Consider the following 21,465-nt stretch of genomic DNA (forward strand, 5'->3'; position numbering starts at 1 on the left):
ATGTGAGTAAATTCAGAAACTCTAAGGACAAAACAAGCCTACTGAAGAACTTCTGCGGAGGAAGCACTTGCTTCACAAACAAGAAGACTTGAGTCCAATTCTTCTTTATGGTGTGTGCTGTTCCTCTAGCTTGCAATCTCAGGGCTGGGGAGGTGGAGCTTAAAAGATCACTGGAGCTTTCTGGCCAACCTGTTAAGTGAGCCCCATTCCAGTAAAACACCTTTTCTGAGAGAACAAGGAAGGTTACTTCCGGCTTCCACATATACACACAGGCATACATGAGCACAGACACCTGCGTGTGCACACGCGTGCATATACAGAGAGAGAGAGAGAGAGAGAGAGAGAGAGAGAGAGAGGAAGGGAGGGGGGAGGGGAAGGGGGAGAGGGAGAGAGAGACACAGACAGACAGACAGAAACAGAGACAGACAGAAATAGAGAGACAGCCAGAAACAGATAGACAGACAGCAGACAGACAAACAGAGAATGTGGATCTGAATGATGGGTGTCTACAAGCAAAAACTTTGGGGTCGCACAGAGTAGCAGAACTTGATTTAACATTTTCACAAGTTCAGGAAAACAATAGGTACATTTTTTTCCCTACATTTCAGAGGTGGAGAGAGAAAGACAGAGAGATACAAAGAGAGAGAGAGAAAGAGAGACAAAAAAGCAGGCAGAGACAGAGAGACAGAGTGCTTATGAGAAAGGGAGGTGTTTATAGCCACTCAAAGCTATATGTGTGTGTGTATGTATGTGTATGTATATATATATCAGGATAAAGACAAGATATAAGGATATCTCCGTGCTGCAGATAAAAGCTATTTGGAGGGAGAATACTCCCTTTAATCCAAGGAATGTCAGTTGATTAGATGTAGAGAGGGAGGAACAATACTTATTATTATTAATAATAAAATGACTTTGAACTTCCCCATACCCTTTCATCTTGGAATTTCGATTTGCCTATTAAACCCCCTTCTACTTTATCACATCCTATAAAGAAGTAAGATTGCAGCACTTAACAGATTCTGTGTTCTCTTAGAGTTTTAAGTCCTTTGTAACCATTTATTTCTCATTCAAGCTACAATCTGCTGAGCAAACTAGTGTGATTACCCCGTTTATACGGTTAGGGAAACTGAGACCAGAGCGTGACACGTAGCCAGGACCACACAGTGAGGAGCTTGCAGACGCAGAAACAAAGACCAGCAACGCTCAACTCTGAAGCTCTGGGTGGAAAAATTAAATCAGCCAATTTTCCAATTCCTCCCTCCTGAACAGCTGACTTCACGATACCAGCAGCCTTGGAGGGATTTTTTTTTTTTTCAATTAACCAGCAGAAAAACAATGCCAAATCTGAGTATTTCAAATATCATGAACAAGGGAAAGGCTCACTGGCAAACCAAGGTGTGTGTGTGTGTGTGTGTGTGTGTGTGTGTGTGTGTGTGTGTCTGTCTGTCTGTCTGTCTGTCTGTCTGTCTGTGTACATACGTACATATAGACACAGACATACACAGACCATATCCTAAAAGCCAGTCTAATCCGTGTATAACACACACACATTCACACACACACACATTCACACACACATTCACACACACATTCACACACACACATTCACATACACACACACACACACACACACACACACACACACACACACACACACGAGCACGCTTATAAGCAACTGCCCACGTACACATATGCCTACTTGCATATGTGGAAGCCATTCCAAATTTTCACAACTGACAACCGGAGATAAATAGCCACGTCCAAGCTGGTTTTTTGTCTACGATGATATTATCCGATTTAGCTCAGTGAGGCTTTTTCCTTCCCTATCTCCCTACCCGCCAGGCCCTAGAGAAAGGGGCTGGCAGTATCTTTCACTACACTGCAAACTTCGCCTTAGGCTTCAGTGACAACACAAACAACTCTGGGGTGGCGTTGGGCATCACAGGCCTTAGAACCTACTCATTTGATGTTAGGTAACTTTAGAAATAATTGCTTTAAATATCATATTTTAAAAATGCAAATATTATGCTGGCAAAAGGCAAATCCCTTATCGGGCATCTGTGGTCACTTGACCTTTTCCAAACCCGGAATGTTAGCCTTATTAAAATCCACAGCTTTTCTGCCTCTCCCCAGTGGGAAACAAGGGGGAAGGAAAAGGCCTAACCCTTAGACAAGCATTTTATTTAAATTCAGAAGCCACTGAAATATTTTATTTCTTTTGTGAAGTTTCCAAGTGCCCTTCTGCCCCAGGCAACATGCACGGGGTGAATTTAAGAAGCAGTGAAAACGAACGTGGTTTGGCTGCCCCCGTCAACAAGGAAAAAAACATCAACATGTCCTGCCATTGGGAGAAATGACCTCCAAACTTGTACTTCAGAAATGAAGCAGGGTCAGGTCAGGCCAGATCATGGCTCCCAATGGCAGTTATTGTCAGAAACGCATAAACATCACAGGCAGACACTGCACTAGGAAGAGGGGTCCCTCGCCCCTTGTATCTCTGTACCTCAAAGACAGATCATGCACTTTGGCATGGTCTTAAGTCACAGAATTGAAAGCAACCCTTGACTGTTCATCTCAAACTGCAGGCAATGAGATGGCTGGAAATACATCCTGAACTGTGCGGTCCTCTCTGGAAACCGAGGCACAGGCTTGCTTCTGTTCTACCGGTGAATACAGTAATAGAAGTATCCGTCTCTGCTTTTCCACAAAGTACAATTGGTGTTTTCTACCCTTCCTGTTAACCTACCAGGCAGAACAGTAATGGAGAGAAAGATGTTATCCTTTAAATCCTCCCTTCGGTTTTCTAGAAATATTGTCAAGTTGGTTAAAAGAGAGCCATGAATCTCCTACAAATTCCACCTCTCTCTCTCTCTCTCTCTCTCTCTCTCTCTCTCTCTCTCTCTCTCTCTCACACACACACACACACCACCACCACCACCACCACCACCACCACCACTACCACCAAAATGCTAAAAGAGCTGTAGAAAATAGGAAATCACTTTACACCTTGAATTAAGTATCATCCAGAGAGAAGAAAAAGAAACTTACAGAGAGGTGTGTGAAAAGAGAGAGGTGGGAGAGGGGATGTGTGAAAGATGGAGATAGAGGAGAAAGAGGGAGAGAGAGAGAGAGAGAGAGAGAGAGAGAGAGAGAGAGAGAGAGAAATGAAAGGATCCACTTGATATATAATTTGGCAAGCAACTGCTAACCAGAAACTGGTAAGTTATTTCGCCAGTACAGAAGTCACTGATCAACCTCTAGTTCATTAGAGAAGCAGTTCCTAAAGTCTCAGTAGAAAGCTAGAAGTCACTTGCTCTAGGGTTGACTTTAAATCTGCCAGGATGGCTCGGGGCAGCTTTTTCTTTTCTTTTCTCTTTTCTTTTCTTTTTTTCAAAAATGTCTTTACTCAGATTCAACACTGGACCCAAGCGTCCCTTGCGGTTATGTTTCCGACTCAGACTTGGAGCTCCTGTTTTCTCTGGTTGATTGATAGCGCTCACATTTAAATGGCCGCAGTCAGCCCCTGCAGTCATTAACACCCCATTAAGATGGAGGGGAATTACTTCCCAACTGCTGTCTCAGTCCAGTGGGCTGTAGACTTAACAAAACACCAAGGCAGTGATTTAGGGAGGGAAGATTATCTGTACAGCCAGACGGCCTAAAACTTCCCTTAAAAACAAACAGCATTTTAAAATCCTTTATAAAAACCTTATTCGTGGAGACACTCTTCAAATATCATCTTAAGGATGCTAAACCCAGAGTTCCTCGTACCTGGACTTACGCATATATTTGGCATGGTTCTTAGTAATGTTGACAAAGCTCTGGGTTTTTTTTTTCCCCCTTCACTGCTCTTTCCTTTACTGGAAGACCATAATTATGAGTAGAAGGCTGGTGTTTCTAAGGAAAAGCAGTAGTAACGTGAACATCTAGTTACCTTTGCGGAAACACGTGTGTAAACCATGCGTGACAACCAAACACTGTCTCCATTTTCCCAAGCGGCAGTGGGAACCTCATGGATCTGGAAAATTCAAGTAAGAGTTCATTATTCCTATTTAAAGGCAAAGGGAACAGCCTGGCATTTGCCCTGAGATTGTTTAACCACCAGAGCTGTCACTCGCACTTGCTATTTTCAGTGTGTGTGTGTGTGTGTGTGTGTGTATCAATCAGCATTCCTTCAAGAGCATCATGTCCAAGGGAGGGACTGTAGTGAATCTGTAGCAAATGACCTAGGACCTAGTCACAGACTTTCTGGGGCACAGTGCTTCACTTTTCTGTTTCAGGGATCCACGGGGAGGTGGGACACACCTTTCTTTAAAGCTGCCTCACATTTAGCAGCCACATATACAAATGGAAAAGTTATACAAATGGAAAGTTTTCGGTTCAATCCTCAGGTCATGAAGTTTCCGCCTTGACTTTCGAGTTAAGTTTTTTTTTTTTTTCTGAAAGAACAGATATTCATTATTTTGTTTCCTGAACTGTTACCTTCCCCTGAAATGGGTATCTTTAAAATCATATGGCAAAAATGTAAAAAGTACAAAGAAAACATACAGTGTGGTGAGAGAGTGAGACAAAAGTATATATGTCTTATGCCCTTCAGAGACAGAGGGAAAGAGAGAGAAAGAGAGGGAGAAGTAGAGGGAGGGAGAGGCGGAGAGGGAGGGGGAGAGGAGAGGGATGGGGAGAGGAGAGGGGGAGTTATAGGAAGAGACTTTCCTCAGAAGCACCCATAAATAATGTACCAACCTGTTTTAACAGGAGGCAAAAGTTCTCCTAGAGATTTGAAAACCACCAAGTTTAGAAAATTTGTATATTCCTACGTGTTTCATCCTCAGAACTACCAAAGTAACCATATCCTCTGCCCCACCCATTCCTGCTGCTTTCGAGAGCTGACTATCAGTAACAAGGTCCAGGCCCTCTCCTGGGTTTATAAGGACAAATTCTCTGCTCCTGTGAATCACTTGCTTTGGGTCTATTGGATTTTCCCATCAGCACACAAGCATGATTCGTTTTTGCTTATGTTAATGAAATTCCCCATTGATCCGGTTATGAGCTGCATATCTATGTAACCCCAAACCCAGAGTCCCAGTCGAAATGACATTAAGGGACAGATTCTTGAGAGGCAATTAGTTCATGAAAACAAATCCACCATAATGGTAAAATGTCCTTCTAAGAAGGGAAAGAACTGATGCTCTTTCTCTCGGCGGTGGGAGTACTCAGTGGGGGAGCAGCCACCTACAGTCCAGGGAGCAGCCTTACTAGACACCAGATCCCCTGGTTCACTGATCTTGGAGGTTCCGGGCTTTAAAACTGTGAGAAGTAAAGTCTGCTACTTAAACCACCTAACCTGTGGTACTCTGTGGTGGAGCCTTAATTGAGACAGACGCCGTATCTTTTCTCAAACGTCTCTCTGTTCCTCAGATCCCATTCACAGGAAACATTCTCAGAGCCTTATCTTCCACTCTTTCTCCCACTGCCTCGTTTCTTTTCTGTTCCCACAACCGAACTGATACTGCTGTCACAGCCACCACCGGGCTCCATATCATCGTTTCCGTGATACTCCGCTGACCTCATCCTAATCGGATTCACAACAGTGTTCAGAATGATTCTTGCTTCCTGTCTCCAACAGTCTCCTCTGCTCGGCCTCCGGTGATTCTCTCGCTACCTCACCAGAAGTGCTTTTCCGCCCTTGCTCAACCCTCTGCACTCACGGAGCTTCCATTTTTTTTTCCTTTTTTTTTTAAATTGGATATTTTGTATTTACATTTCAAATGTTATTCCCTTTCCCGGTTCCCCGGCCATAAACCCCTATCCAATTCCCCTCCCCTTCTTCTATGAAGGTGTTCTCTCTCCCCATCAACCACACCCCTTCCCATCCCCCTGACCTTCCCCTACACTGGGGAGTCCAGCTTTGGCAGACCAAGGGCTTCTCCTCCCATTGGTGCCCAACAAGGCCATCCTCTGCTACATATGCAACTGGAGCCATGGGTCTGTCCATGTGTACTCTTTGGGTAGTGATTTAGCCCCTGGAAGCTGTGGTTGGTTGGTATTGTTGTTCTTATGGGGTTGCAAGCCCCTTCAACTTCTTCAATCCTTTCTCTTATTCCTCTAACAGGGACCCCATTCTCAGTTCAATGGTTTGCTGCTAGCATTCGCCTCTGTATTTGACATGATCTAGCTGAGCCTCTCAGAAGACAGCTATATCAGGCTCCTGTCAGCATGCATTTCTTGGCTTCATCAATATTGTCTAATTTTGGTGGCTGTCTATATATAGGCTGGATCCCCAGGTGGGGCAGGCTCTGAATGGCCATCCCTTCAGTCTCTGCTGCAAATGTTGTCTCCATATCCCCTCCTATGAATATTTTTGTTCTCCCTTTTAAGAAGGACTACAGCATCTGCACTTTGGTCATCCTTCTTCTTGAGCTTCATGTGGTCTGTGGATTGTATCTTGGGTAATTCGAGCTTTTGGACTAATATCCACTCATCAGTGAGTGCATACCAAGTGTGGTTTTTTTGTGATTGGGTTACCTCACTCAGGATGATATTTTCTAGTTCCATCCATTTGCCTATGAATGTCATGAGTCATTGTTTTTGATAGCTAAATAGTACTCCATTGTGTAGATGAACCACATTTTCTGTATCCATTCCTCTGTTGAAGGGCATCTGGGTTCTTTCCAGCTTCTGGCAATTATAAATAAGGCTGCTATGAACATAGTGGAGCATGTGTCTTTGTTATATGTTGGAGCTTCATTTATGTATCTGCCCAGGAGAGGTATAGCTGGGTCCTCAGGCAGTTCAATGCCCAATTTTCTGAGGAACCTCCAGACTGATTTCCAGAGTGGTTGTACCAGTCTGCAATCCCACCAACAATGGAGGAGTGTTCCTCTTTCTCCGCATCCTCGCCAGCATCTGCTGTCACCTGATTTTTTTGAACTTAGCCATTCTGACTGGTGTGAGGTGAAATCTCCTGGTTGTTTTGATTTGCATTTCCTTGATGACTAAGGATGTTGAACATTTCTTTAGGTGCTTCTCAGCCAGGGGCTTCCAATTTTACAGTGCTCCAAAACTGCTTCTTGGGTTCCGTTCTCATCTCCTAGTGGGAGCCATAAATAATCATTTAAAAAGTGAAGCAGGTTAAGAAATAATTCATCTTGTTAATCCTCTAGCCCCAGAGGCCAAGGTGGCTTAGTGAGTGAGAAGAAAACCATAGAATACAGTATTTAGATCCTTCTGTGTCTACGTCCCAAGGGCTGAGATTAAAGGTAAGCACCATTGTGAGGAGCAGAAGAAACTCTGAGTGAATGTGTGCTCTTTACAAGAGCACAGCCCTGACAAGGACCCCAGTGCCTCAGACCCATAGGAACACCAAAGCTTCCTCTCAGTCAGGCTTAGGAAAGTAGCCTAACCTTCCACCTGCCCAAGTGCATGCGTTTAAAAACGATTTGACCCATATGCTCAGAAACCATCACCCACGGCTTCCTCCTGCAGGATGACTGCAGTCTGAGACTGCTCCCCTTCAGAAGCCTCCACCCAAGATTAGCTAAACTTGCCTCCTGGCCCAGTTGTAGACCATAAACGTCCTTATTCAGCCCAAGCCCTGAGTTCTCGTGGATGAGATAAGCCACTGAGTTCCCAGGTTGCTGTTACTGCTGCGGCGTCTACATCAGAGAGCACAGGACACAGCCGACCCCAGCTTTCTGTATGTGTGTCTGTACATCTGTCCCTCCTTTATTCCTCTTGCCCTGCTCAGATTTAGGACCAAGATGTTGAGGACTCAGCCCTCCGTCTCACCTGCCCTAGGCAGGGGGATCAGAAGTTCATACTCATCTTTGGCTATACAGTGAGTTTAAAGCTAGCCTGGGATACCTGCCCCTGCTTCAGAAATAGAGAGGAGATGATAGATGGAGGAGGAGGGAAGAGGGAGGGGGAGAGGAGGGGAAGAGGGGTAGGGGAGAGAGGAGAGAGAGAAAGAGAGGAGGAGGGACTAGGCTAGGTACAATCAAAACTTAAGTGAAATATACCCATTGGAAAATCTCTCTCTCTCGCTCTCTCTCTCTCTCTCTCTCTCTCTCTCTCTCTCTCTCTCTCTCTCTTTTAACATGAACGGTGTCAGCACCCTTAGAATCCACTGATTGTCCTGAAGGAGAGAAAAACGTATCTGAGAGAGAATCTAGCCAGAAGTGAAGGAAGAGACGCAGGGAAAGAAGATGGCGGCTATTGGACTAGAAAGAGGCAGGCTTCAGAATCCTGCAGAATGGGTTCTGTGATTTACACGTGTACGTAAGTCAACTCTAACCAACCCCAGTGGGGAGTTAGTTAGCATAGAGAGGAACCTAATTAGGAATCCAAACTTCGGAGCCACCAAGGCAATGACTTCAAATATTTTCACTCTACCTCTAGATAGTTGGCTAATTTGCATAACGAATATTAGAGGTAGATTTCCTTTTGTGTGATGGGCAGGGTTCACGATATTTGAAGAGCAAAAGTGATTGTAAAGAGGTTATAATTCCCGCCTGAAAGACAGCGGAGAATCCCAGAAACTTCGTGATTTCCAGACCTGTTTTCCCCATGTGCTGGGCTGCCGTGCCTGGTCCAGCCACAAGTCCCGTGGATGATCAGGTGTTTCTTTATGGCAACTCTTCAAGTTTGTGATTAGGGAATCAACAGATCTTTTTTTTTGCATGAACTGATTTTTATGTATTTTATTGCTATTTTCTAATAAGGGTTATGTAAGGAGAAAGTTTCAAACTGAGATTTTCATTCTGTATAGCGCCATGTAGAAATGAGGTTATAAAAAGAAGTTCTGAAGGGACGTCTGTCAGGATCAGAGATAGCTGTAGGATGATGGTGGTGGTGGTGGTGGTGGTGGTGGTGGTGGTGGTGGTGGTGGTGGTGGTGGTGATAGTGAGGATTAATAAATACATACTAATTGTATAATTTACTGAGATTCATGCTGACATTTTCACACACACACACACACACACACACACACACACACACATATGACACATTAATTGTGAGTTGGTATGTCTACCAAAATCACTGATCACTGTTGAACTGTGAAGTTTCTTGAGCCTGATAACAATTGTGGAGAAAGGAAACCAATGAAGGCTAAAGTCTACAAGAAAATGGAAGGCGATAGCGTGAATGGAGGGCACTCTTCTTCTTCTTCTTCTTCTTCTTCTTCTTCTTCTTCTTCTTCTTCTTCCTCTTCCTCTTCCTCTTCCTCTTCCTCTTCCTCTTCCTCTTTCTTCCTCTTCCTCTTCCTCTTCCTCCTCCTCCTCCTCCTCTTCTTCTTCTTCTTTTTCTTCTTCTTCTTCTCCTTCTCCTTCTTCTTCTTCTTGCTTTTAAATGAAGGGGAAGAAAGAACTATTTAGGACAAAGAAAAGTGAAAGAAAGGGAGTTGACAGCAGATCAATCGGGACAGAGGGGCCTTAGAATTGAGGGAGGGAGAACAGGTACCAGACGTGTGACAGACTTCTAGGGGTTACCCATGAACTTTAAGGGAATAGTACCTATTTCTCCGTGAGGTAAAATCTTTCTCTGAGGACAAGTAAAGTGGTAAATAAATCACAGATTTTTAAAGTGTTCGAGAAGAACTTGATCGATGGATCAAGTTTAATGTTGAGATTTTGTGAAGTCTGTTATTCAGGAGACATCAAAACTGATTGTGGGGGACTACAAAGGGTAAAGAAAGATCTGTGACTTCTCAGCGGAAACGTATTTCACAATTTCCTGCAGTCCCATTGTGTCCAGTTCTCCAACTGGAGAAGGTCATTTAATCTGTTCACTGAGGATTTTGCCGCTGCCTTGTGAGGGGAGTGTGGTGGCCCTTATTGCGCATGCACTTCAGCAAAGGGCTGTGGTCAACGCGCCTCAACCACACCCTTATTTCCAGGGCAACAGGAGGGAAAGATCAACATGAAGCTTATAAATTCAATCTCTTTCTTTTTGCTTTCCTTTTCTCAGCGCATTTCTTAAATGAAGGAATTTGCGGAGCAGGGACCGGGTTTTGAGTTCGTTTCAAACCAGCCTTTGAGTTGTTGTGACTTTGCAACTGTAAACTGAACCTTCTTTGCATTTGTTTCAAAACCAACATTTTAAGTCATTATCTTTTAGATGGCAGTCATAAGGGAATGAACCTGTTGTAAATTGCCGGAGAGCAGAGGTTTAGTCGCTATGTTTTTTGCATTAAGTGGAAATAATGCTTAACATACAATAAAACTTTTGTTCTGTTTTCTTCTCATTTTTTTTCTTTCTTTTTTTTTTTTTAAATTCTATATGGATCTCCAGGAAACGTGTGTTTGACTGGGAGGTTATACACAAAACTCGAAGGTCAGAAAGCACATGAATTATTCGTACATGTGTTCTGGAGTCCGTGTATTATGGAGACTCAGAAATCTGGACTAGTCCATGTTGATGCGAAAGCCTCTGGAGTGCTCTGACTATCCTAGCACATGCAGGAAGGAATGGGAGAAAAGTGGCAGAGGCCAGCCCTTCCCACCCAGTGTAACGGCCTGAGACAGGGCAGTTTGGGTGGAGGAGTCTGTTGGCAATCTGTAGGCCCCTGCTCGCTCCTCTAAGCCTGGCTGAGAGAAAGGGCTGTTGGAAGAGAATCAAGGCGTGCAACTTCTGCTGCTCTGGTTTAAAACTTACACAAGCAAACGATCTCCAGGGCGCCAATCCTTTCACCTCGGTAAACATGCAGCAAATTTACAAGAAAGAAAAGCCGAAACGCGTCCCATTTCTCCTCCTCCAGCAATGCAGATACCTGGAGGCTCCAGACTAACTAATAGGTACCTCAGGAGTTTCTGCAGGAAGAGAAACGACCTAAGAAAACAAAAGAGACAGAAGTTTGAGGATTAAAAAAAAATGATGGCTCCCCAGGAAGCCCCAAGTTGGTTTGACTGGAAGGCCTGATATTCCCCCTTGCCCTTGCTACACAGATAAAGGTGGTCTGACAGAAATCTGCATAGGTTGCTAGGAGCCTTTTTTTTTTTTAATCTCACGCCAGGGTTGTGCATATTTGGTGTTGTTTCGGTTTTTGATCCACCCCTTATTTGCAGTGTCTGGGAATGACTTTGAGAGCAGAAGGATTTTTTTCCCCTTATAATTTTGTTTATCGGTTTTAATTATTGATTGAAATTTGTTTGCAATGGATAAAAACAATACGCTGAAGGCAGAGGGTGGGAATGGCGCCACGCAAAACCTAAGGCTACTTTCCCCAAGTCGTTTTAAATGATTGGTAGGCATGGCCAGTGCATTTAAGGACACCCGGCAATCTCTAGTAATGTGCTCGTCTCCTGAAATCTAATACCAAGTCCACTTTGTGGTTTCTCAGGCCCTTATCAGAAAACAGGAGCATGAAAAATAGCATTTGATATATGGCCCCTCGAGAAGGTGGTGAGGCAACCCGGCACCAAATTACAGGGACGTTCCAATTATGGACGTCATACCAAGATTTTAATCAATAAAGCTATGACTTTTACCCACCAGAGATCCATCACTTCGAGAAATACCTGAACTTGCCTTTAAACCTCTGGGCAGTGTGAGAGGAGAGACAGGGGGAAGGGAAGGGGGACACGCTGTAGCTAAGCCTACCATCCTTAAAGAAAAGAAGAGAAATTCACTGGAGAACAGAGCGAGGCAGTCCTCTAAGTGTCCACATCCTTCCTAATAGAAGGGGAAGGAAAGCCCTGCCCGTGAGGATTTCATGGCTTTCTGTTCTTTCTTTACAAATTCCTTGAAAATGTCAACTTTCACCCATTAAAAGGGCTAGCAGAGGCTTGGCAGTGAACGCGTTTTGGGGTTTGTCTGTTTTTTTATTTTTTTTTTCCTACCACCAGCAAGTGAGACAAATGAATCTGGAGTCCCTAATTCCCCCCTTACTTTCCCAGAGGTGGACTGTGATGTTGAAGACCCCCCATTAAGAATACAATGAAACCTTGACAGGCCATCATTTCAGAGTCGCAGGGAAAGATCTTTACAGAAAGAATGGGGGAATGGGGCGGGGCGGGGAGCGGCTCAGAGCCCAGAAGAAGGTAGAACCTGAAATCCCACCAAACCTTAAGGACAAAAGGAAAGACAGATGAGCAGGGGGTGTCATTTCTGCAAGCGACCAATGAGAGGTGAGGTTTTTTTTTTTTTTTAATGGGGTAAGCAGATAAGATGACTTCAGTGCAGGACTAGAAGCAACCTTACAAAGGACCTGTTCACACTACTGTGTTACCACTGCCTTTGGCTAACTCCACCTTAGTTGTCAGTCTGTCACATCTATTGCTTTCATGGCAGCTTTCTTTCAAAAAACGCGCCATTTCTGCATCGCCATCCGCTGGAGTAGAAGAATTCAAGATGGCGACTTCAGCAAACATGGGGAGGGGAACGAGAGAAAGGGCTTGTGGTGCTGAGGGATGCAGACATGGAAGGGAAAGCCCACCCTCTCCCCGCGTTGTACAGCACCAGCGAATGTGGATAGACAAACCACTAGGTTTTCCTGACTACGAATCTTATTGGCTACCTCCAACTCCGAGCTGCCTTCATCAGAGTCTTCCGGAAGCTTCCTCCAAGTGCTTCTTTTTTAGCCAAAATGTAAAGCCGAGGACATTTTCCAAAATGCCAATTACCAGACAGTGGTATAGGTGTCACCCTTCCATCACCACAACCCAAACCAAGAACAAACAAACAATGAACTTCGGAGTTGAAAAATACTTCGTCTGTCTACCTGTGGATGTTCCCTTCCATTTCCCTTCATTACTCATTCACTTAGCAAATATTTATAACAACACAGGAAGGAAGCAGGACTGCTGATTTCCAGCATTTTTATTTTTCTTTCTGAGCTTCTTGTGACTTTCCCCCCCAGTTAGCCAGAGGCAAGCACATAGCCTTGAGGGAAAGTCGATTTTGGATATTTGTTTTTAATTTCTCAAACAGCCTCTAGAGAATCAAAAGGGAGGGCCTGAGGGGAGTCAATGATCAATCTCAGGCCATAAAAATAGAATAGGGAAGAGAACAGAGGAGAAAAGCTGAGTAGGATGAGGACCTCAGTGGACCGTAGACAGCTCGAGGCAATGTTGAATACACCTCTGGGATCCCAGAGTGAGGAAGAGCAGTTGCACCACTCTCTGTGAAGTCAGGGAGCCTACTAGATGCCATCTTTGTTCCTCTCGAAACTTTCTGTCCCTCTGTCCCTTTCTACACTTGAGCTGACATGCATGAACTGCTCCCCCCCTATCTTTGCACAGTCCCCAAACAGTCACTGGGTCCTCAAAACAGAAAAGAGAGCTGTACACACCCAGGCAGCAGGAGTGTAATTGAAAAAGTCAGGGTAGGGGAACCATTCTACAAAGACAAGTACAGAATCTTCCACTCAGGCCCGATGGTGACACAAATATGGCCCATTCTATGCCAACAAAGCCAGGCTGTGGGATGTCTTATGTATCCCTTTGCTCCCCGATTGTTCCGTTCACCAGACCTGGGTGCCATCATTTTCTCTGTGTATTCTGGGGTCTCAAGACACTGCTGTACCTCATGGGGGTATACATTAAGAGAATAAGCAGGGGGGGCTGGGGATTTAGCTCAGTGGTAGTGCGCTTACCTAGGAAGCTCGAGGCCCTGGGTTCGGTCCCCAGCTCCAAAAAAAAGAACAAAAAAAAAAGAGAGAATAAGCAGGGGCCACCAGGATGAGCACTGGATATTATATCTGCAGTGAAACAAAAGACTGTCTCACAAAGCAGAGCTATCCCTGAGCTGAGTCTGAAAGCAGTCACCGCGGTTAGCTATAGAATGGAGCGCATTAGCCTCCTAACATAAGCTGTATAAACCTACCACAAAGTTAGAGACTTGAACAATAAAACCAGGGGCTAGGGAGATGACTCAGTCCATAAAAGACCTGCCACAAAAAGCACAAGGATCTGAGTTCAAATCCCTGGCACCCATGTGAAAAGTTACCTGCCTGGACTGTCTGTAATTTGCATCACCGGACGGGTAGAGATAGGCGGAGCTTTGAAGTTCATTCACCTGTCAGCCTAGCGGAATTGGTGGACTCCAGGTTCAGTGAGAAGTCCTATCTCAAAAACTAAGGTGCAGAGCAATTTAGGATGACCAACAGTAATGTCTGGTCTCATATTCACATATATGCATAAACATACATCAAATGCACACTCAACACACAGAAACAAAGTCCACAACAGCAACCACAAAATCTTTATAGTAACCAAAGTAAAAAGGCTGAAGTGCTTTCACTGATTTTCACCTATAAAGGTATGGGCAGAAGCTTTAAGAGAAAGTCAAATACTTGCTTCTGGAAGCTTGAGTGTTAGCCTGTGGTTCCCTGCTAGCAGTGATGTCACTTCCAGTTCCCTGCTAGCAGTGACGTCACTTCTGCTCCTGCAGCCATCATAGTATCCCCTTCACTGATTCACGTACTTGTTCCCATAAGGACCGCTGTAATTACACTGATTCTGTGGACAATCCCAGAAACTCAGGTCTCCACATTCAAGAAACAGTTGAGTATAGATGGAAACCAGCAGCGCCTTTACTATTTACGCAGCACCTTCACAGATTCAAGTGCGACACAGGAGTGGCCTCTACTGTGCCTTCACAGAAGAGTTCCAGAAGAGGCAATTTCAACTGGCCAGAACAAGAAGTCAGATAACAAGTACTGAGAAGTAAAACGTAAGGCTGTTAACACTAAACTCAAAGGCTCCATAGCAGGTGCGATGGCTAATCTTTGCTGTCGACTTGGCTACATTTGCAGTCAACTAAAACCCGTATTTCTGCACAAGACATTGAAGAGTTTTCATAACCAGATTATTTAATCTGAGAAGAAACACCCTAAACCTGAGTCACCTCTCCTTGTGCCAGTCTTCATAAGCGGACATGGAAAATAGAAGCCTTAACTTCTGCGTCCCTGCCCTCACTGTCTCTGGCAAGTGTGTCTCCCCTGTTGCTGCAGCTGACACAGACTGCAGGCCAGCAGCTCTCCAGGAATCTTACTGGACTCTAGCACCAGATTTGGGGATGCTGAAACATCTAGCGTCGTGAACTGAACAACTACTGGATTCTCAGACTTTCTGTCTGGAGATAAACCTTGTTGGACTACCCAGACCATATCCTAAAAGCCAGTCTAATCCGTGTATCACACACACACACACACACACACACACACACACACACACACACACGCACGCGCACGCACACAATCTATTCTCTTCCTTTAGGGAACCCTAATACATCAGGACTAGTGTAAAAGGAGCCAGACAGGAGAGCAAAGGGGAAAGGGAAGGGAGGAGAGGGGAGGAGAGGGGAGGGGAAGAGAGGGGAAGAGAGGGGAGGGAAGGCCAAGCAACAATTAGAGGAGTGGGCGTGAATCCAAAAGTAGACTTGATGTCCAAAGACCTTTGAATCATCTATCAATACACAGAGAGATCCACTCTGAAAGAGACACTAATTAGCACACTCAGAGAGGTTGTCTGTCATAGACAGACGATGTCACGTAGACTATGTAATCAACCATGCCCAATGCCTGAGAAATATTGGCATGACCACAGCCGCGTTAGCAGGGATGGAAAATATGATAGTTTGATTCCTGGCTCCCCATTTATTAATGCTCAGTTAATATTCTCCTAACTCAACACAGAGGCGATAATAAATATTAAACCACAGCTCCCCGTGGCCCCATCCCCAGCAGAGATAAAACACTGCTTGTTGACAAGCCAGATTCTGTCCACCTCTTCCATAGAGGCAGGACAATAGAGTTGTTAGAAGAGGTTCAATACTATTTACACCAGAGAATGTTTTTTCCTCCTCAAGGGATAGTGCCATACCAGAAGCTCAGTGTTGGTTTCTGTTGTGGATGGAAACTCTTCTTGCCTGGAATTTGAGTGAAGACATAGTGAGAAGACAACCGATTTCTCTCTTCACTGTAAGTTACTGCTCAGTTCCTATGGGTTTTCTGAGCCAAGGACTATCTAATAAAGGAAGAAGTCATTTTCTTAGGAAACCCATTTCCTTAAAAGACAAGGGCAGTGGCTATGGCCTGAGATGAGCATGGAGACCCTTAGGATAAAGGCTTGAGAATAAGGCTTCCCATCAGATACATACAGTAGGCCTCCAGGGTGGGATGGGGGGGTTCAGAATGGATGGAAAGGGGGGATGTAATGAATGCCAGTTGATTCTCTGAGACCAAGGACCATGAACAGACCTGGAACTCACCCAATGGACATCACTTTAGCAATTGGAATTCTACGGGACTCATTCCCAAGGTTTAAGTTTAATATATAAGAGAAGTGGATTTGTGGATTTGAGCAGCACCTCCTTTCAGAACAGCTGGTTATGTTGTCTGATGGCAGGCCCACACCAAAGTCCTTCCCCAAGGACCGCCCTCAGTTACAAGAAGCAAGCTGGTCCAAAGTTACACCCATATTAAATCACCAGTCAGTGGGGGGTTAAAAAAATTACACACAAGCTCCTTGCCACCTTTCAAGATCCCTCAGAAGAGCCATCTCCATTGGAGGGCACCACAGGGACTGGCTGGAGGCTCTGTTGCAATCATACTGTAGTTCATTTTCTCCCAGCATACAGCCTGAGTTCCCCCCACCACCCCTTAAAAGTGTCATTCCTAAGCTCACTCCCAATAAACAGGCTCCACGCAAATCGAGTTCCAGAGTTTGCTTCCCATGGAATCTCAATTATACTTGGCTTCTTTTTTGGTTTTGGCACGATTCAATCTATTATAAAGCTTTCTGTACATTTATAGCATGGTATAAATAAAAGCCCCAATTGCTTAAGCTGGAATACATCATACTCTTGGTATTATAAACAAGGCCAAGTTACTGAGCCTTGTAGTTATCATTTCTAGGTAAGTCTAAAGCTAGTCACATGACAACAAAATACAACGCACATATGAGAACTCCAGATAATAATATATTCTGCCTAGATCACAACCTAAAGTGTTTCAGAAAAAGCTTATTTTCTGCATGCCGTACACTCCTGAATGTTCTCCAGGATAGGATTCATTTTAATTTTTGTTTGACAGTCTGTATCTATCTCGGATTTGGTCTGCACACACCAGCTCCAATTGCAAAGAGGAAACTTTTATCCTGTGCTTTTGTACATCTATGTTATGAACGTTTTTAAAAATACATCTTTAAAATGTGGTCTACTATATCCTGCTCTATCACTACAGAATGATGCTTCAGACTGAACCACAGTGGATGGCGTCTCTGGTTAAAGATAAGAATTCAGAGGCCAGATGTGTTTTTCTAGAGTCAACTTGAGAGATGACTCTAAGTCACTCTAACCTGAATGTCTTCAGTTTCTCACGTTTTCAAAAACGACATGGACCAACAGTTTTAGATCATCAGTGTCCTTGACCTTGTTTTCATAGCTACTGCAAGCTCTGTTTAAATGTGCCATAGGCTTTTCTCAAAGGTGTCACAGTCAAAACGTGAATCTTGGCTTTCCGTCCCCTCTGCCAATGGTGATTTTTATCCAATCTTAGAAATTAATGTCACCATTTACTTTATCGATCAAGTCAAACCTGTGTTTGATTCATTGTTTCTCCACTCCCAAAACAATCCATCACCAGGCTCTGTCACGGGTCTCCAGATGTACCCCCAGAACAGTCGTTACTGTCCATCATCACTGCCCTCGCCCTTGCCAATCTCCATCTGTTATGCCCTACCATAACCTACTCGATGTTCTTCCCGCCTCCATTCTAGCCCCTTTCAGGACTCATAACTGTCAGAGATCAAGAAATGTTTTAGAGTAAAGTAAAACACATTATGACTCCACTTAGTCCCTGATGCTTCCCATTGGTCATGCAATGAAATAAAGGTTCCTTATCATACCTCGCAGGCTCCTTTCTCCCTCCTTCCTCCTCCCTGGCTCATGTCACATCATATCACGCCGTCATCCCTCTCCAACCTCAGACACTTTGTCCTCGGCTGCTGTTGTAGTTTTTGATCAAATGTGCCAGTTTCCTTTCTCTCCTGAAACACCTGCTCCGTTCTTTCAGTCTGAAAGTTTCTGGCCCACTGCTTCCTGTCACCTTCTAATGCAATCGATGAGGTCTTAGCTCAACCCTCATCTCCAAGAGGTTTCCCCGGTTAGCATCAAAAGAGACGGTGGTACTCGTCTTCCCAGGGACACAGTCATTGATTATCCTATTTAGCTTCTGTACACTGCTTATTGTTATTTATCCTAATTCATTGACTATGTCCTCTTTATGGTACATAGAAACAGGACCTTGTCTGGCTTCTCACTGTTGATATATTAATATTTTACTGTACCTACACTGTACTTAGCACTCAGTCGAGATCTTTTAAATGAATGCACCAAAAGTTGCAAATAATATGAATATGAAATGTGAAATGAATATGTTTAATGGTATAGCAAATTTAATACATAAGCATAATATAAATATGCAGACAAGCTTGTAGTTTTAGTGTTTGGTGCAAACAGCACAGTATACATAGAATGGGATTCACAGCTAGCAGAATGTGTATTAAAGATAAGACAGCACTCTGTAGCACTGGTTATTAAGCAAACACACATCGAAATTACAACAGGAAATCACTTCACACTTAAAGGAATGGACATTATCCAGAAGACGAAAGACAACAATCATCGGTAAGGACGGGGCTAAAAGGAACCTTGTGCGATGCTGGCGAGAATGTATTTGTACAGCCATTGTGTAAAAGGATATGGAAATGTCTCAAAAACAAAACAGTAAAAGTACCAAATCATCCTGCAGTCCTGCGTCTTTCTTTTTGAGGCAGGGTCTCACGTACTCCAGGCTAATCTCAAGTTCTCTATGGAGCCAAAGACGGCCTCTGACTTCTAATGCTTTTGCCTCTGTGTCTTGATACATGGTCAAAAAAAAATGAAAGCAGGACCTCAGAGCAATCTTCAGTTTTTTGTGCATTGTAGCATCGAGCACAGTGGCTAATAAATTAATATGCCTGTGGGTAGATATCAAAGGAAATATGAAACAGAACACACACACACACACACACAACACACACACAACACACACACACACACACACACACTGTAATCTTATCTTATTTGGCCTTTAAAAGAAGGAAATTCATGATGCATTTGTTGCATGGTAATGAGCAGAGCTACCTTCCAAAGAAGGGAAAATCCAGCACTTGCAACATCGTGGATGAACTTGAAACATTGTGCTATGCAAAGTAGGCCAAATCCTGCCCGTTCTCACTTACATGTGGAATCTAGAAATGTTGCAGCCATAGAAACAGAAAGCACAGTGGGGATGGGCCTGTAAGAGGGGTGTGGCGATGGTGAAGGTAGGTTGGACAAGGTTATAAAGATTTAGGTATATGGGCTGTGTAAACTCGAGACCTTTTGCTCAGCCTGATGATGCAGGTTAATAATTTACCCTGCATTTGAAATTTTCCAGGAATAGAACTTAAATTTTCTCATCACATAAGGAAAGTATGCACGGTATGTTAATTAGTTAGCGTGAGACATTTTGCAACATACATGTAATCAAAGCTTCACAGCCTGTACTTAACTATCTTCGATATTTATTTGTCCACTGTATCTCAGTGCAGATCTGTAAAGACATCCAGGATAAGTACAGACTTTAGGCTCCCTGGTTGTTTTCTATTCATATAAGTGGATACATTACGAACTTTGTTTTCTCCATTCCGAGACAAATACATTTTCTCACATTTTAAGTGTCCTTGTGTGTTGCAATCCACAGAGTTAATCTAATTTAATGATGTTTCTTGTACTCCGAACATTAGGTTCAATGTTAAGTATCTGTTGAGTGGGTGCCCTGCCTTGTAAACAGTGCAAATGTGTGGGACTCTGAGGCAAGCAGAGGCAGAGGCGGGATCACAAAGGATCTTCCCTGTGGTGGTTACCTCACCCCGCCAGCAAGAAAGGGAACAGACCCCTGACTATGATCTCATTAATACCAAGCTCTGACGACCAATTTAAATGATATCTGGGTTAGAAAGAAAAATCAGTGTGACTGAGACTTCAACATTGTAAATGAAAAATCTTCTAAATTATACATTAAGATTTCTCACATAATTACAGCTCTCTCCTTGAGTGTTTCTAATAGCCTTGGTGGTGTCTCTGAGATTCCCCATCTAGGCATCCTTTAATTTGTTCTACTTTGGTTTTTTTTTAAGTGAGAAAAGCCACTAGTACTTAATTTTCATACCCAGACAATGTTAGCACCTAAGAAGTGTAGAGGAGATTCAAGTTCGCACCTCTTCTGCTGCTATTACTTAGGTGAGGAACATTTAATTAAAGCAGTGAGATTTAATCATTTCTGGGAGTCTTCTTATCTGTGATCTGAACACACTTCAGGCCAGTGTGTGTATACGCTCACAAACCAAGTCCCGGGGTACCAGAAGGAATCAGAAATAGCTTTCCTGGTTTCTATCATCCCAGCACCCCTAAGAGTAAGAAGTAGGGGCCCGTAAGTTTCCAGATGAACAAAGAAACTGGATACAGTCTCTCGATTGTAGGTCACTATGGGACTCCCTTGCATGTGTTCTTAGTGAAACAAATTTCTAACACCTGGGTAAGGTTTAAGAAGAAAGAATGGAATGGAAAAAAAGAAGAAAAAGAAAGAATGGTGTTATAAACAAATGGTAACATGCTGCTTACACTCTAAGATTCGATGTAAGTGAGCTAACTCAGTATCTTTTTCAGAGTGCCAACAACAGGCAGGACCCTACTCTACATAATAAGATTGGTAAGTCATCAAAGCAGCAAAGCCGGAATTCTTGCATTCTAATTTCCAAAGTTAAAAAATGAAAATACCAAACATTTACATAACACTTTTTATTTTCTTTAGCAAGCTCTACTCTACGGGAATTGTACAGTTTTCATTCTTTTAATGCTCACAAGAGCCACACAGCTTGGCAGTTGCTTCCGTCCGTCGGGACTGAGTTCTCCAGTTGTTGAGACCCAGAGCCTGTGTGTTAACTATGGCTCTACAAATGCCTCTTAGACAGTAGGCTATTCTGCCTGCCGAGTTATGAGGCGGACAGCCAGCAGAGTCCTCGCCTTCCGTAAGATGCATTTCCAATAGAGAAGACAATCGAAAGGCCATAGCCTCAGATAGGGACTAGAAGCCCAGCTGGAGAAACAGTGCCTGCAAGAACAACACATGTGGGACCATCAAGAACATCTCTAGGGAGAAGAGAGAAAGATAAGATCGGAAGGATGGAGGGGAAAGCCTGTGTTTGCAACAGCAGGACCAGTAACGCTCACGAAACAAGGAACCTGTGAGCAACTCAGTGGGGAGCTCTGCACAGTGGAGGTAGAGAGTAGCCTGAGTTCCGACCAGAGACAACCCTGGCCTATTCCACATCCTGTTCCCTGGCCAGGTTCTGAGAACAATGTAGGTCATAACATTGGTGAGTGAGCGTTTTATTTCCAGAGCAATCGGAGCCACTTTAAATTAATAAAGACACAATT

The sequence above is a fragment of the Rattus norvegicus genome, chromosome 9 (assembly GCF_036323735.1).
Source record: "Rattus norvegicus strain BN/NHsdMcwi chromosome 9, GRCr8, whole genome shotgun sequence".
Classification (NCBI taxonomy): Eukaryota; Metazoa; Chordata; class Mammalia; order Rodentia; family Muridae; genus Rattus; species Rattus norvegicus.